The sequence below is a fragment of the Triticum aestivum genome, chromosome 2B (assembly GCF_018294505.1).
Source record: "Triticum aestivum cultivar Chinese Spring chromosome 2B, IWGSC CS RefSeq v2.1, whole genome shotgun sequence".
Classification (NCBI taxonomy): domain Eukaryota; kingdom Viridiplantae; phylum Streptophyta; class Magnoliopsida; order Poales; family Poaceae; genus Triticum; species Triticum aestivum.
Window position 1 is genome coordinate 791,687,217 of NC_057798.1, and position 12,837 is coordinate 791,700,053.

Here is a 12,837-nt window from a genome sequence, read left to right on the forward strand (position 1 = left end):
ACTAGTACCTCAAGCAGCTATGATGAGGGCATCAGGAGCACACCAAGTAACCTGCCCAAGGCAGCCACTAGAGCAAGGAAGAAGAGAACCTCAGATTCAGAAGATGAGGATTATGTTGCAGTTGAGGATGAGGCCACCTCAAAGAATAAGGTGATGTAGAAGGAGTATGGAACTGCTGCTACCACAAAGCCTGGTATGAACAAGAAGGCACCAGCTAGGAGAGTGCCAACATCGAAGCCAAGAAAAGTTACCATAGGAGAAACCATGAAATTCACACTAGAATCAGAAGATGGTGAGGCAGCTGGTGATGGCAGGAAGAAGAAGAGGGCAAGAACCACTACTGCAAAAGTTCTTGGAAAGTCAACTATGGTGAGAGATTCTAAAGAGGAAGAGGAAGAGGATGCTACTCCAGCACCCAAATATCAAAAGCTTATGGGATATGCAATCAAGTCAGGGGCTGCTTCTAAGCCCAAATATGCTCCCAAAGCTACTTCTCAAACCACTAAGTCTGCACCCCAAGAGAAGCACAAGAAACATCCCTGCTGAAGAGAAGAACAGGCCCTGGTGCCTGAAGTTGAAGAAGCAGATGTTAAAGCCCGAGTGCTGAGAAAGCTCAAACCAAAGATCCCAGACCATAGTGACACTCATCCAGTGGTACAGGACATGAGCATCAGGAAGGATGCAGGAGACATTGGAGGAAGAGTGATCCTTATGCTGTGAGAAGGAAAACTGCAGTGGATTACAGGTTCCACACCAAAGAACAACAAGACTTCTATGAGACCATTCTGCTTGACAAAAAGTCAATTGTCTGTGACATGAGATGGGTTGACTGGACATACATCAGAGAGAATGAAGATCACTTCCCAGGAGTATATAACAGCTTCAAGGCATGTGGAGTTGACAAGTTTGTTGGACAGAAGCTCACCAAGTGGAATGATGAGCAGATCATGCAATTCTACTCCACTGCTCATTTCTATCTAGATGGAAGGATAATATGGATGTCTGAAGGTACTAGGTACCAATCAACTGTTGATGAATGGGCCAAACTCATCAATGCTCTAGAAGACCATGAGGATGACTTGGATGTGTATGCCAAGAAGAAGAAAGACCACAACTCCATGGCAAGTATGTACAAGGAAATTCCTGATGAAGCCCTGGAAACTCATAAGTTGGGCTCTGTGAAGTATCTGTTGTCTGGTCTGCCTACCATCAACACCATCTTGAGGCATACTCTATTGCCCAAGTCTAGAGATCATAGGATGATAAGAGGACATTCAATCAACTTGTTGCACATTTTTTATGTCCCTCAGAAATTCAAGGTCATGAGTCTGATTGTAGAAACAATCAAGAGGATAGCTGCTGATCAGAAAAGGTCTTGTGGGTATACTCCACAAATTCAAGTGCTCATCAACTCAAAGATGGGCACAAGCACTTATTTGTTGGACAAGCAACACTTACCTCTCAAGACAGATTTTGAAGACAACACAGTTGTGATGGATGAGAATGACCCTTCATCAGTGCAAGCACATGAGAAGAGAGCAAAGGCAAGGGCAGAGAAGGCTACAAAGATGCCAAGTGCTTAAGAGGCATCTCAGGTGTTCTTGAAGAGTAAACAAGATCAACTTGGATTTCTGATCCAATCTACTTTGAGGATTGAGAAGGGCTTGGCCACCCTGACTCAGAATCAGGAGAGTTTGGAGAGGATCATTGAACAAAATTTCTATGATCTTGATCTGAAAGTAACTGAGATACAGATAGTAGTTGAGCAGCTCCAGGAGGAAGCAGAGGAGAAGAAAGGCAAGGAAACTAGATACACGAGGTTAGAGGTCAGAGGTCAGCTACAGTGCCAGCTCCAGATACACGAGCTACTACATCTGCACCAGCAGCTATAGCTTCCGTGCAACCTCCAGCAGCCACTTCACCAGCTCCAGCTACATCAATAGAAGCCTTCGTTCTTGGAGTGATCACTACCCCACCTCATGGAGACCAAGCCTGAGAGACGCATAGCACTATGCATATTTGAACTTTTTGGTAACTTGTTGCCAAAGGGGGAGAAATATGTATAGATCATAGCCTTCGAGAGAGAGAGAGAGTGTGTGTGTGTTGCTTTTTGTCTCTCTTGCACTTTATTTGGTTGAACTTTATTGTGTGTTTGATTGATACATTCTATCCTTATGTGAGTTACTTGGATGATCATGTGTTTGATCATATGCTACATTAATGTGTGCCTGAATGACATTATCTCTTATATCCATATATGATCATTCACTTTGCTTGGTGATGAGTGCATGCTTTTAATTGTTATCATTTTGAGCGCTCCACCAAGATGTATGTGGCATGGAAGAGTAACCCATGATACTAATCGATTGTACATTTCCATTCAAAAGCAAATCTTAAATAATGCACAAATTTAGGGGGAGCTCTTTCTTATCACATACTTCTCAAAGCGACGATGTATTTCAATCTTATTATCATTTGTTGAAGCTTTGATCTATATGTTTTCATCAATTACCAAAAAGGGGAAGATTGAAAGTGCAACTATCCCTGGGTGGTTTTGGTAATGATTAACAACATATAGCTCATTGAACTAATGCTATTTCAAGATGAATATTTCAGGAAAGTTCAATGATTGGCATGGCATGGATTAAGAATGTGGACCCCTCAAAATGCTAAGGAAAAAGGATTGGGTCAAGCTCTAAAAGCTCAAGACTCTACATTTTACTTTTGGTGATCCAAGATCACATTGAGTCTATAGGAAAAGCCAATACTATTAAAAGGTTCTGAAGTGTTGTTGAATGGCTTGCTTGATCAAAATGCTTAGTGATATGCTCCAAAAACCCTCAACCACTTTCTCATATCCACATATGTCCCAAACCAAAAGTCACACTTGGCCCCACCGATATGATCCATCCGGCGCCACCGAGTTCATTTGACATAGCCAGTGCCAGAAACCCTAGTCACTTCGGTCTCACCAATAGGGATCTCGGTCTCACCGAGATGGGATTGCAAACTCTCTATTTCCTTTCGTAACATTTCGGTCCCACCGAGATGAGCGAATCGGTCCCACCGAGTTTGCCTGACCAACTCTCTGGTTAGCTTATTACCAAAGTTGGTCCCACTGAGTTTGTGTAACCGGTCTCACCGATATTACGTTATGCCCTAACCCTAACAAAATCGATTCCACCGAGTTGACATGTCAGTCCCACCGAAATGCCTAACGGTCACATGATGAACTAAATTGGTCCGACCGAGTTTTATGATTCGGTCCCACCGAGTTTGGTAAATGTGTGTAATGGTTAGATTTTGTGTGGAGGCTATATATACCCCTCCACCCTCTCCTCATTTGTGAGGAAATCCATCAGAACATGCCTACACTTCTAGCATTCATTTTCTGAGAGAGAACCACCTACTCATGTATTGAGGCCAAGGTATTCCAATCCAACCATATGAATCTTGATCTCTAGTCTTCCCCAAGTTGTTTTCCACTCAAATCATCTTTCCACCAAATCCAATCCTATGAGAGAGAGTTGAGTGTTGGGGAGACTATAATTTGAAGCTCAAGAGCAAGGAGTTCATTATCAACACACCATCTATTACCTTTTGGAGAGTGGTGTCTACTAGATTGGTTAGGTGTCACTTGGGAGCCTCCATCAAGATTGTGGAGTTGAACCAAGGAGTTTGTACAGGAAAGGAGATCTCCTACTTCGTGAAGATCTACCTTAGTGAGGGAAGTCCTTCGTGGGTGATGGCCATGGTGGGACAGACAAGGTTGCTTTTTCATGGACCCTTTGTGGGTGGAGCCCTCCATGGACTCACGCAGCCATTACCCTTCGTGGGTTGAAGTCTCCATCAACGTGGATGTACGATAGCACCACCTATCGGAACCACACCAAAAATCTCCATGTCAACATTGTGTTTGCTCCCTCCAAACTTCTCCCATTTACCTTCATATGCAATGATTTACATTCCGCTACTATACTCTTAGAATTGCATGTGTAGTTTGATTGCTTGACTTGTGCTAAGTTGCTAAAATATGCCAAGAACTAAAATTGGGAAAAGGCTAGGTTTTTATTTGGTCAAGTAGTCTAATCACCCCCCTCTACACATACGATCCTACACCCGTCACAACTATTTTTGAAAACTTGAAGTGGCAGGTAACAAAACCTTCCCACCACAGTAAAATCACTAACTGTGGCGGATGCAGAGGACCACCAGCCACACATATGTTCACTTGGGCGGGACTCGTGTGCATAACTCAGGTGTGATGGGTGGTTCCTAATGCTCGCCACTAGCAGATGTCGTAGCAGTGGCGGGCAACTCCTAGCAACCGCCACTAGTTATCCTTGCCAGCTATTCTGTTTTGTTAGAATATAGCTCTGGTGGTCGCTAGTTGCCGCCCGTCACAACACGAACACATTTTATCCCCAAGTGCACCCTGTCGTCCCCCTCACTTCACTCACACTGTCCCATGGATCTCGCTCTGGGCGCCGTCGTCGCCTCTACCTCACTGTCCTCTTCGTTTACCCCATAACCCGCCGTCCTCTTGGCCACCCTCGTCGGCGGCACCGTCCTGTTCCCTGCTCCTGTCGGCCCTGCTATCATGTTCGCCGCCCCCGCCATCATGTTCGCCGCCCCCGTTGGCTTCGCTGTCTCCATGGGAGCCAGTACAATATCATCGCCCCTGCCGTCACCATCACCCACACCAATGGCCGCGGCCGTGGCTGCCACCCACATTGTTAGGGTAGCTAGGGTTAGCGTTAGAGTACGTGGGTTAGGGGCCGGAATACGGTTAGGATTTGTAGATCGTAGATTGTAGTTACATTCTTTGTTCGTAGATTGTAGAAATTTTCTTATTCATATTTGTAGATCGTACATCATAGATTGCATGAACTTTGAAGCATAGTTCATGCCCAAATTTCTATGTAGTGATGTTGATATTGTTAGTATACCATAGACCTTAGATTATAGGAATTTTATCTTTCATATTCAGAGAATGTAGACCGTAGATTATAGGAACTTTGCTTACAAGGATTCATAATAAGAGCTAATGTTTTGGCGAACCATTTATTAATTTCCGTTTCACCAAATTCCTAGCACTTAATATGTCCATTTTAAAGCATAGTTCATGCCCAAATTTCTATGTAGTGATGTTGATATTGTTAGTTACACTCTTGGTTTGTAGATTATAGGAACTTTTTTATTCACATTCATAGACCATAGACCATAGATTATAAGAAATTATTTACAAGGATTCGTAATAAGAGCTAATTTTTTGGCAAAATGTTGATTTATTTCTGTTTCGCCAAATTTCGAGCACTTAATACGTCCATTTTGAAAGCATAGTTCTTGCCCAAATTTTAATATAGTGATGTTTATATTGTTATGTAGCTATTTAATGTTTTTACAGGTAATACTCAATTAGTCTGTTGATATTGTTAGATACATTCTTTGTTCATGGGGGGTGGGGGCAATTATCCACTACTGCAGGATGCTGCTAACGCGACACTACGATCAGAGACCCTTTGAGAAACTGTGTGCGATGTAATAATCGCAAACGGTGGTGTCAGAGAACCGTCAAAAATGTCCAAAACATTTGCGATGACGTATGCATCAAACACGATTCAGATGTTGGTTCTGTGTGCGATGCATGGCATACGGTTTAGTTTAAGTATTTATGATGAGGAGGAACAAAAGAAACGGGCTGCCAGATGAAGGCGTATGTGATACACAACATACGGTTCACTCGGATGAACTGCTTGTGATGAGGCAGAACAACAGAAATGTGTAGCCAGATGAAGGTGTGTGCGATATACGACATACAGTTCACTCGGATGAACTATTTGCATTGATACAAGAGAACAGAAACGGTTCAATATAACAAATAACATAAATATTGCAAGGTTCAAATTCAAAGATTACAACGCCCAAATTCAAACATCACAAACCGCGTCATTTTTTAAAAGTGATCAGCTGCTGACAAGTCATGTATGGGTTTGACACAATGATTTCCAATTGCTTTGCCATATGCTCTTCCAATACGAAGTTTGGCATTTTTGGAGGCACTTCCATTCCATAGTACTTGCTGGCTCTGATAACCATACCATTCATCTTTCCTAATTAAATGTGTGTTCAAGATCAGTACACTCAGCACCTTTGCTCTAGCAAGAAAGAACCCGTCGAGTGTAGTCTCCGGTAAGGTCCCTCGGTAGGAGTTGAAAGTAATATTTGAGAGATGCAGATCCAGGCATTCGATGTGATTGTCGTTATAAACATTATCCGCCTCCAGTCCTATTATTATCTGCAAGAGAATTTGTTAGTGCCTACAGGCAGTTCTGAACACTTCTACACGCCCATTTGGTTTGCAGGATTTGTAAATGCACCAACGTGCCATCTTTGATCTGGCATGATTAACATGGGCCTTTGATTACAATCTAGAAACATGTAGCCTTCTTCACAAGAGGTTGGATTGGATGAAAAATTCCCTAAGAAAACTAGTATAGATGAATCCAAAGGAGAAATGCTTATGGACGATTGTAACCATATGAATGAAGCAACCAATATGGGGTGGGGTGTATGTCCTAAAATCCTCCAAAATTCCTTCAGAAATCATAGTACATTGTCATTGTAAACTTGGGAAAAGGTGCAAAAAATTGAACTCCCTTATGGTTAACATTTAACAGGAAAGGAACATCATCTTGATATACAGCTTCTTCAGGCACGGAAAGCATCTCAGGCAACTGGCAACTTGGTCCAGGTTGGGGCCGACAGATTCTAGTGCCAAGACCTTCACTGTGCCCAGAGTCTGGGTGAAGCTTCGCAGGATGACAGATGAACATACATCTTCAAAACTAGAAATAGCATTGATATCAAGAAGGAGAGGTATAAGGCGACTGTTGTACCTGAAAGTTGTAGTATTTGACAGACGAGTAGCCTACCACTTTCAATTTCTGTGCAGAAATGACATTGATTCTTGTTGGACCTTGTTGATCAACTACAAGTAATCTCTCAAGTGAAGGTGTGTCCTGGATAACCATATTGTGGTCCACCTTTTGTGCTCTCTCGTTGCAGCACCAGCAACACACATAAATAATCCGGAGAGTCCTGGAGGTGGTGTGCAAGGTACTCGACCAATTCATCGCATGAAGACGAAGGAACTCGAGTGCAGTACAGCCATGGAGCAGGCCATCCATGTCATCCTTTGGGACGCGAACGGCAACAAGCTCGATGTGCTTCAGTCGTGGTAGAAAAAGAGCGGGCCCATCATTAAGGGGGGGGGGGTGGCAGTTCATGAACTTGGTAAGGCGCAGCGTGGGCGCGAAGTGGACCGCGGACGTTGGCAGCAAGCGCATATGCCCATCATTAAAACTGAGCTTCTCGAGCTGATCTATGGCGGGGGATCGGAACCACTCGTCAAGCTTGGGTCGGTCCTTGCCAATGGAACGGAACTTGCCCATGATAACGCCTTTGATTGGGCCATGGTGACTGCCGAGGATCTGGTAGAATGCATCCAAGCTTTGGCGATAGCCATGGCAGAGCTTGTGGGAGTCGAGGAGGTCGACAGGGGTGAGGAGCCATAGGGGGCGCCACGCCGGGAAAGGGCGGCTGTCCTTGCTCGATATTTGATTGGGAGGAGGGATATGATGACTATCAACATATCATCGGGGAGGTAGTTGATGAAGTCTAGGCCTGCTAGAGTCACTTGCGGTTCTTTCTCGACCGGCCTCCGCTTGTTCGCAGCCTCGTTCTCCACCTCGGCAGCGACGGATACCTCTGTCTCCATACTCACGCCATGCTCTGGTGCTTCAACAGCCCCGGTGTCACCACTCCCTCCGAAGGGGCACTTTGGCGGCATCCTCGTACACTGACGGCTTTGAGGAGTCAGAGGGGCTGTGACGCCCCCGATTCAATCGTACACTAATCATACACGCAAATATGTACGATCAAGATCAGGGACTCATGGGAAGATATCACAACACAACTCTAGACACAAATTAAAATAATACAAGCTTTATATTACAAGCCCCGGGCCTCGAGGGCTCGAATACATCATCTTGAATACAACGAGTCAGCGGAAGCAACAATATCTGAGTACAGACATAACTTAAACAAGTTTGCCTTAAGAAGGCTAGCACAAAAGCAACATGGTCGAAAAGGCAAGGCCTCCTGCCTGGGAGCCTCCTAACTACTCCTTGTCATCGACGTCCATCACGTGGTAGTAGGCACCCTCGGGGTAGTAGCAGTTATCGGTGGTGTCGTCTGGCTCCTGGGCTCCAACATCTGGTTGCATCAACCAGAAAGAAAAAGAAAGGGGGGAAAGGGGGAGAAAAGCAACAGTGAGTACTCATCCAAAGTACTCGCAAGCAAGAATCCACACTACATATGCAACATTATCAAAGCAAGGCTGTATATGTGGACTGGGCTGCAGAAATACCAGAATAGAGAGAAGGCCTAGTCCTATCAAAGACTAGCATCTTCTGGAAACCACCATCTTGCAGCAAACAGGAGGGAGTAGAGTAGCATAAAGTAAAGTAGTAGTAGTGTTATCAACCTCGGCCAAATATCCTTTCTCGACTCCCTGCGAGAAAGAAATCCCAGAGCCATACTATCCATTTCTCATCACAATCCAATTCTCATCACAACTATCCAATTCTAGTTGTATCGATCGGGATACAACTCCAAGTGTCCGTTACTGTAGGACAGGCTATCGATAGTTGTTTTCTTCCCTGCAGGGGTGCACCAACTTACCCACCACGCTAAATTAATTCCGGCCGGACGCACTTTCCTGGGTCATGCCCAGCCTCGTCCAAACAATACGCCACAACCCGACCTAGGCTTAATAGAGAGGCCAGCACGCCGAACTAAACCTATGCCCCCAGGGGCCATTGGCCATCTCCCCGGCAACTCCTGCACATTGCGAGGGCGGTTGGTGAGCAGACCTAGCTACCTCCTTCAAAAAGGCAGGTGCTTACGCACTCGAACCCGGCGCGCGCCGCTCAGTTGCTGATGTATATTAAGCTTTGGCTGATGTATACAGCGCAGAACGCCCATACTATGCCCACGTGATGGTTAGTGTTATCAGGCTAGAGGCCCCTCGGATCAAATATCCAAATCTTAGTGGATTAGGAACGTGCGGTAACAAGCAGAGACTCACGAAAGATGTGACCCCATCGCCCCGTCTCGAGGACTTGCGACAAGGGCTAAGAATGCCCGGCCACGCCTCATAATTATCTCGCGGGCACCCTCCAGGTCAAGCCGTCTCCACATCACTCGCGGGTACCCCTCAAGGTCGACCCGCCTTTCCAAGTAACAGTGGTAAGGTCCAAGTATCCGTGTGTCCAAACATCAAGGGGAAAACCCGAGGAATCACCCCCGGTGAATTCCACTCGATGTAATCATCAAGGTGAACATAAGAGGAACCACCCCCGAGGTTCACACTTGAGGGGTTGCACGACAGAGTCGTATCGGAAGTGGTTAAGGCGGAATCACCCTCGATGAGCACGACCGAATAACTACACTACAGGGTTAACATCAGAAGTGCTGTAAAGGTCCCACCCTCAGCACTTGATTATAACCCAATAGTGTCGAGCAACTAAGGGAAAAGTGATGTGCGGTGTCGGGGCCTGGTCTTCAATCCCGTTGATCGGGTCTTCGATGATGAAGCAGGGGCAACAAGGACAAGGTGGGGTCACAGATGGATCACTAACCAACCTATACTAAGTAGTTTAGGATAAGCAGGTAAGGTAATAATAATCTGGTTACAAAAGCAGGCTATGCATCAGAATAGGAGCAAACAATAAAAATAGCAAAATCTAATGCAAGCATGAGAGAATGGAATGGGCGATATCGGGATGATCAAAGGGGGGGCTTGCCTGGTTGCTCAGGCAAGGAGGGGGCGTCGGTGATGTAGTCGATCACAGGGGCGGCATCGGTCTCGGGGTCTACTGGAGAGAAGAGGGGGAAGAAACAATAAGTATAAAGCAAGCATAGTATCAGAAAGCATAACATGGCAATATGCTGTGCCGGGTGTGACCTAACGTATGGCTACCCGATAAAGGTGAAGGGGGAATTCAACAGGGAAGGTATTCCCGGTTCTGGACCTGTGTCAGATAGATGATCAGAGGGGGAATGTTCCATGTTCAGATAGTTAGAGGCATCTGACAGGTAAACATACCGCTTATCTGGATTCGTTGGATTTTTCTGAGCAACTTTCATGCAGAAAACATTTTCATCGGAGCTACGGTTTAATTTCTATGAATTTTCAAAGATTAAAGCATTTTCAGAAACTATCTAAAATAACAAAAATGGAAATATGATGTCAGCAGAGTGTCATCATGACATCAGCAGGTCAACAGACCGGTTGACTGGTCAAAAAGACTAGTGGGGCCCACTTGTCAGCCTCTGTTAAAAATAGAGTTTATATTAAACTAATCTGCGGTTAAATAGCTTCCAGGCCCCACATGTCAGTCTCTAAATAGCAACTAATTAGGTTTTAATTAATAAAATGTTGGTTAAACTAATTATGCGGTGGGGCCCGCATGTCATCGTCTCTGGGCTGCCCAGTCAGCATGTTGACTGGGTCAACCTAGTCAACAGGGCGCGTGGGGCCCGACGTCAGTGACACGGAGGTGGGCCTGGCCGTGCCACGTCGGCGCCGTCGCCGGAGAGAGCTTCGGCGACCAAAAACGACGGCGGCGCACTCGGGAGGTGGTCGGGTTTCGCGCACAGGGTGCCGTTTCTAGCGCGGCCGGGCTCGTTCGAACAAGAAGACGACAGCGAGGCGATCTGGGGTGGTGGCAAAGGCGGCGGTGGTCGGGAACGTCGACGGCGAGCAGCAAGGCAGACGCCGGACTTCGGTCATTGTCGGGATCGGGGCTGGGGGGCATTTGCAGGCAAACCAATCGGCTAGACGAGGCCTATGCGGTGCGGTGAGCGCGATGGTGGCATGCACGGGACCATCTGGTCACCGTGGCCACGCCGACGATGAGCAGAGGCGGCGGCGCATTCGGGTGGCCATCAAGGTAGGTGATACGGGGCTCGGTAGGATGCGTGTGTGCATGCGTTGCGTTCCTAGAAGCACCAGGAGCACGGTGCTGTGCTCGGGCGAGCATGACGGCGGCTGTGGCGACGACCACAAGCTCGTCAGCGATGAGCTCCCGCGGTCATGGACTCGGGCATGTACGGGATGGCAACTACGGGCACGTTGGGTGAGGAGAAGAGAGCTTGGAGGAAGGAGAGCTTATGGTGCAGGCACACGGAGGCCTCTCGGGGTTTGGGAGCACAGAGGGAGGCCTGTGGCTCTGGTGATCGTCGGTGACCATCAAGAAGGGGAAGAGCGCGATGCCGATGTCGCCGACCTCCCCGACTCCAGCTGATGGACGAGGACGGTGAAGCGGAGGACGGCGCACCTCCCAGGCTCGGGGACGACGAAGAACGGCGGCGACTGCACTGGAGCGTTGATGGGGAATGAGGGGAAAGAGGCGTGGAGCGGGCGGAGAGGGCGAGGGGAATCTATGAGTGGGTGGAGGTAGGTGGGGGAGGCCTTGAGGAGCCGGAGGTGGGGCGCTCTTATCCACCCGCGGCGTTGCCAGCGAGGTGGTCGGGCGGTGACGAGCCCCTGTAGCGGTCTGACACCAAGGAACAGGGCGGGGGAGAGACCGGTGCGAGGGGGGGGGTAATGGGCTGGCAATGGTGGGTTAGGCGAGCCGGCCCAGGTGGGTTCGGTCCAGGGAGGGGGGTGCTCTCTCTCTCTCTCTCCCTTCCCTATTTCTTTTTCTTTTTTTCTTTTTGTTTTTCTTTTAGCAACTTTCTGTTATAGCTATTTTAGGCCATTTAGACATTTTGCAAAAATGTTGGTTCACCACCAATATTAGCAGAAGAATACTTTCCACATGATGAACATTTTAGTTTTCATGTTTGAGCATTTTGAATTTCACCCATAATTTGAAATTGAATTCAACTGGAATTTGAAAGAGAGAGGAGACAATGATGATCAAACACTTGTTTAGCAAAAGGATTAACTTAACCCCAGGATTTACTGTAGCATCATTACACCGGGGTGTTACAACTATCCTCCTCTAAAAGAAATTCTCGTCCCGATCATTAAGAGGTAGAAGGGAACAGGTCGGGATATTCAGCCCGGAGGTTATCTGCGTGCTCCCAAGTGGCTTCATCTTTAGTATGATTTGACCATTGCACCTGGAGGAACTTCGTAACCTTCTGGCGGGTTCGACGTTCAGCTTCTTCAAGAATGCGGATTGGATGCTCTTTATAAGTGAGATCATCTTGAACTTCAATCAATTCCGGATCCACTTCACGTTACGGATCCTTGAAGCAACGACGAAGTTGCGACACGTGGAAGATGTCATGGACGTGACAGAACTGAGATGGCAACTCCAGTTGATAAGCCACCAATCCACGATGGGCGAGAATACGGAAGGGACCAATGTAGCGAGGAGCTAGCTTGCCCTTGACTCTGAATCGATGAGTGCCTCTCAAAGGAGTGACACGCAGATAAGCTTGTTCACCAGGTTGATAAGTTGAACCCAGTGTTTCCGGTCATAGTTGCTCTTCTGGCAGGACTGGGCCGCCTTGAGATTACCCCGGACAATGCGAACCTGCTCTTCAGCTTGTTGAATAATGTTTGGACCAATGAGTGTCAGTTCCCCAGTTTCTGACCAATTCAGAGGGGTTCGGCACTTACGTCCATAAAGCACTTCGAAGGGTGCCATCTTCAAGCTGGCTTGATAGCTGTTGTTATAAGAGAACTCCACATAAGGGAGAGATTCTTCCCACTTCTTACAGAAAGAAATAACACCAGCCCGAAGCATGTCTTAAAGA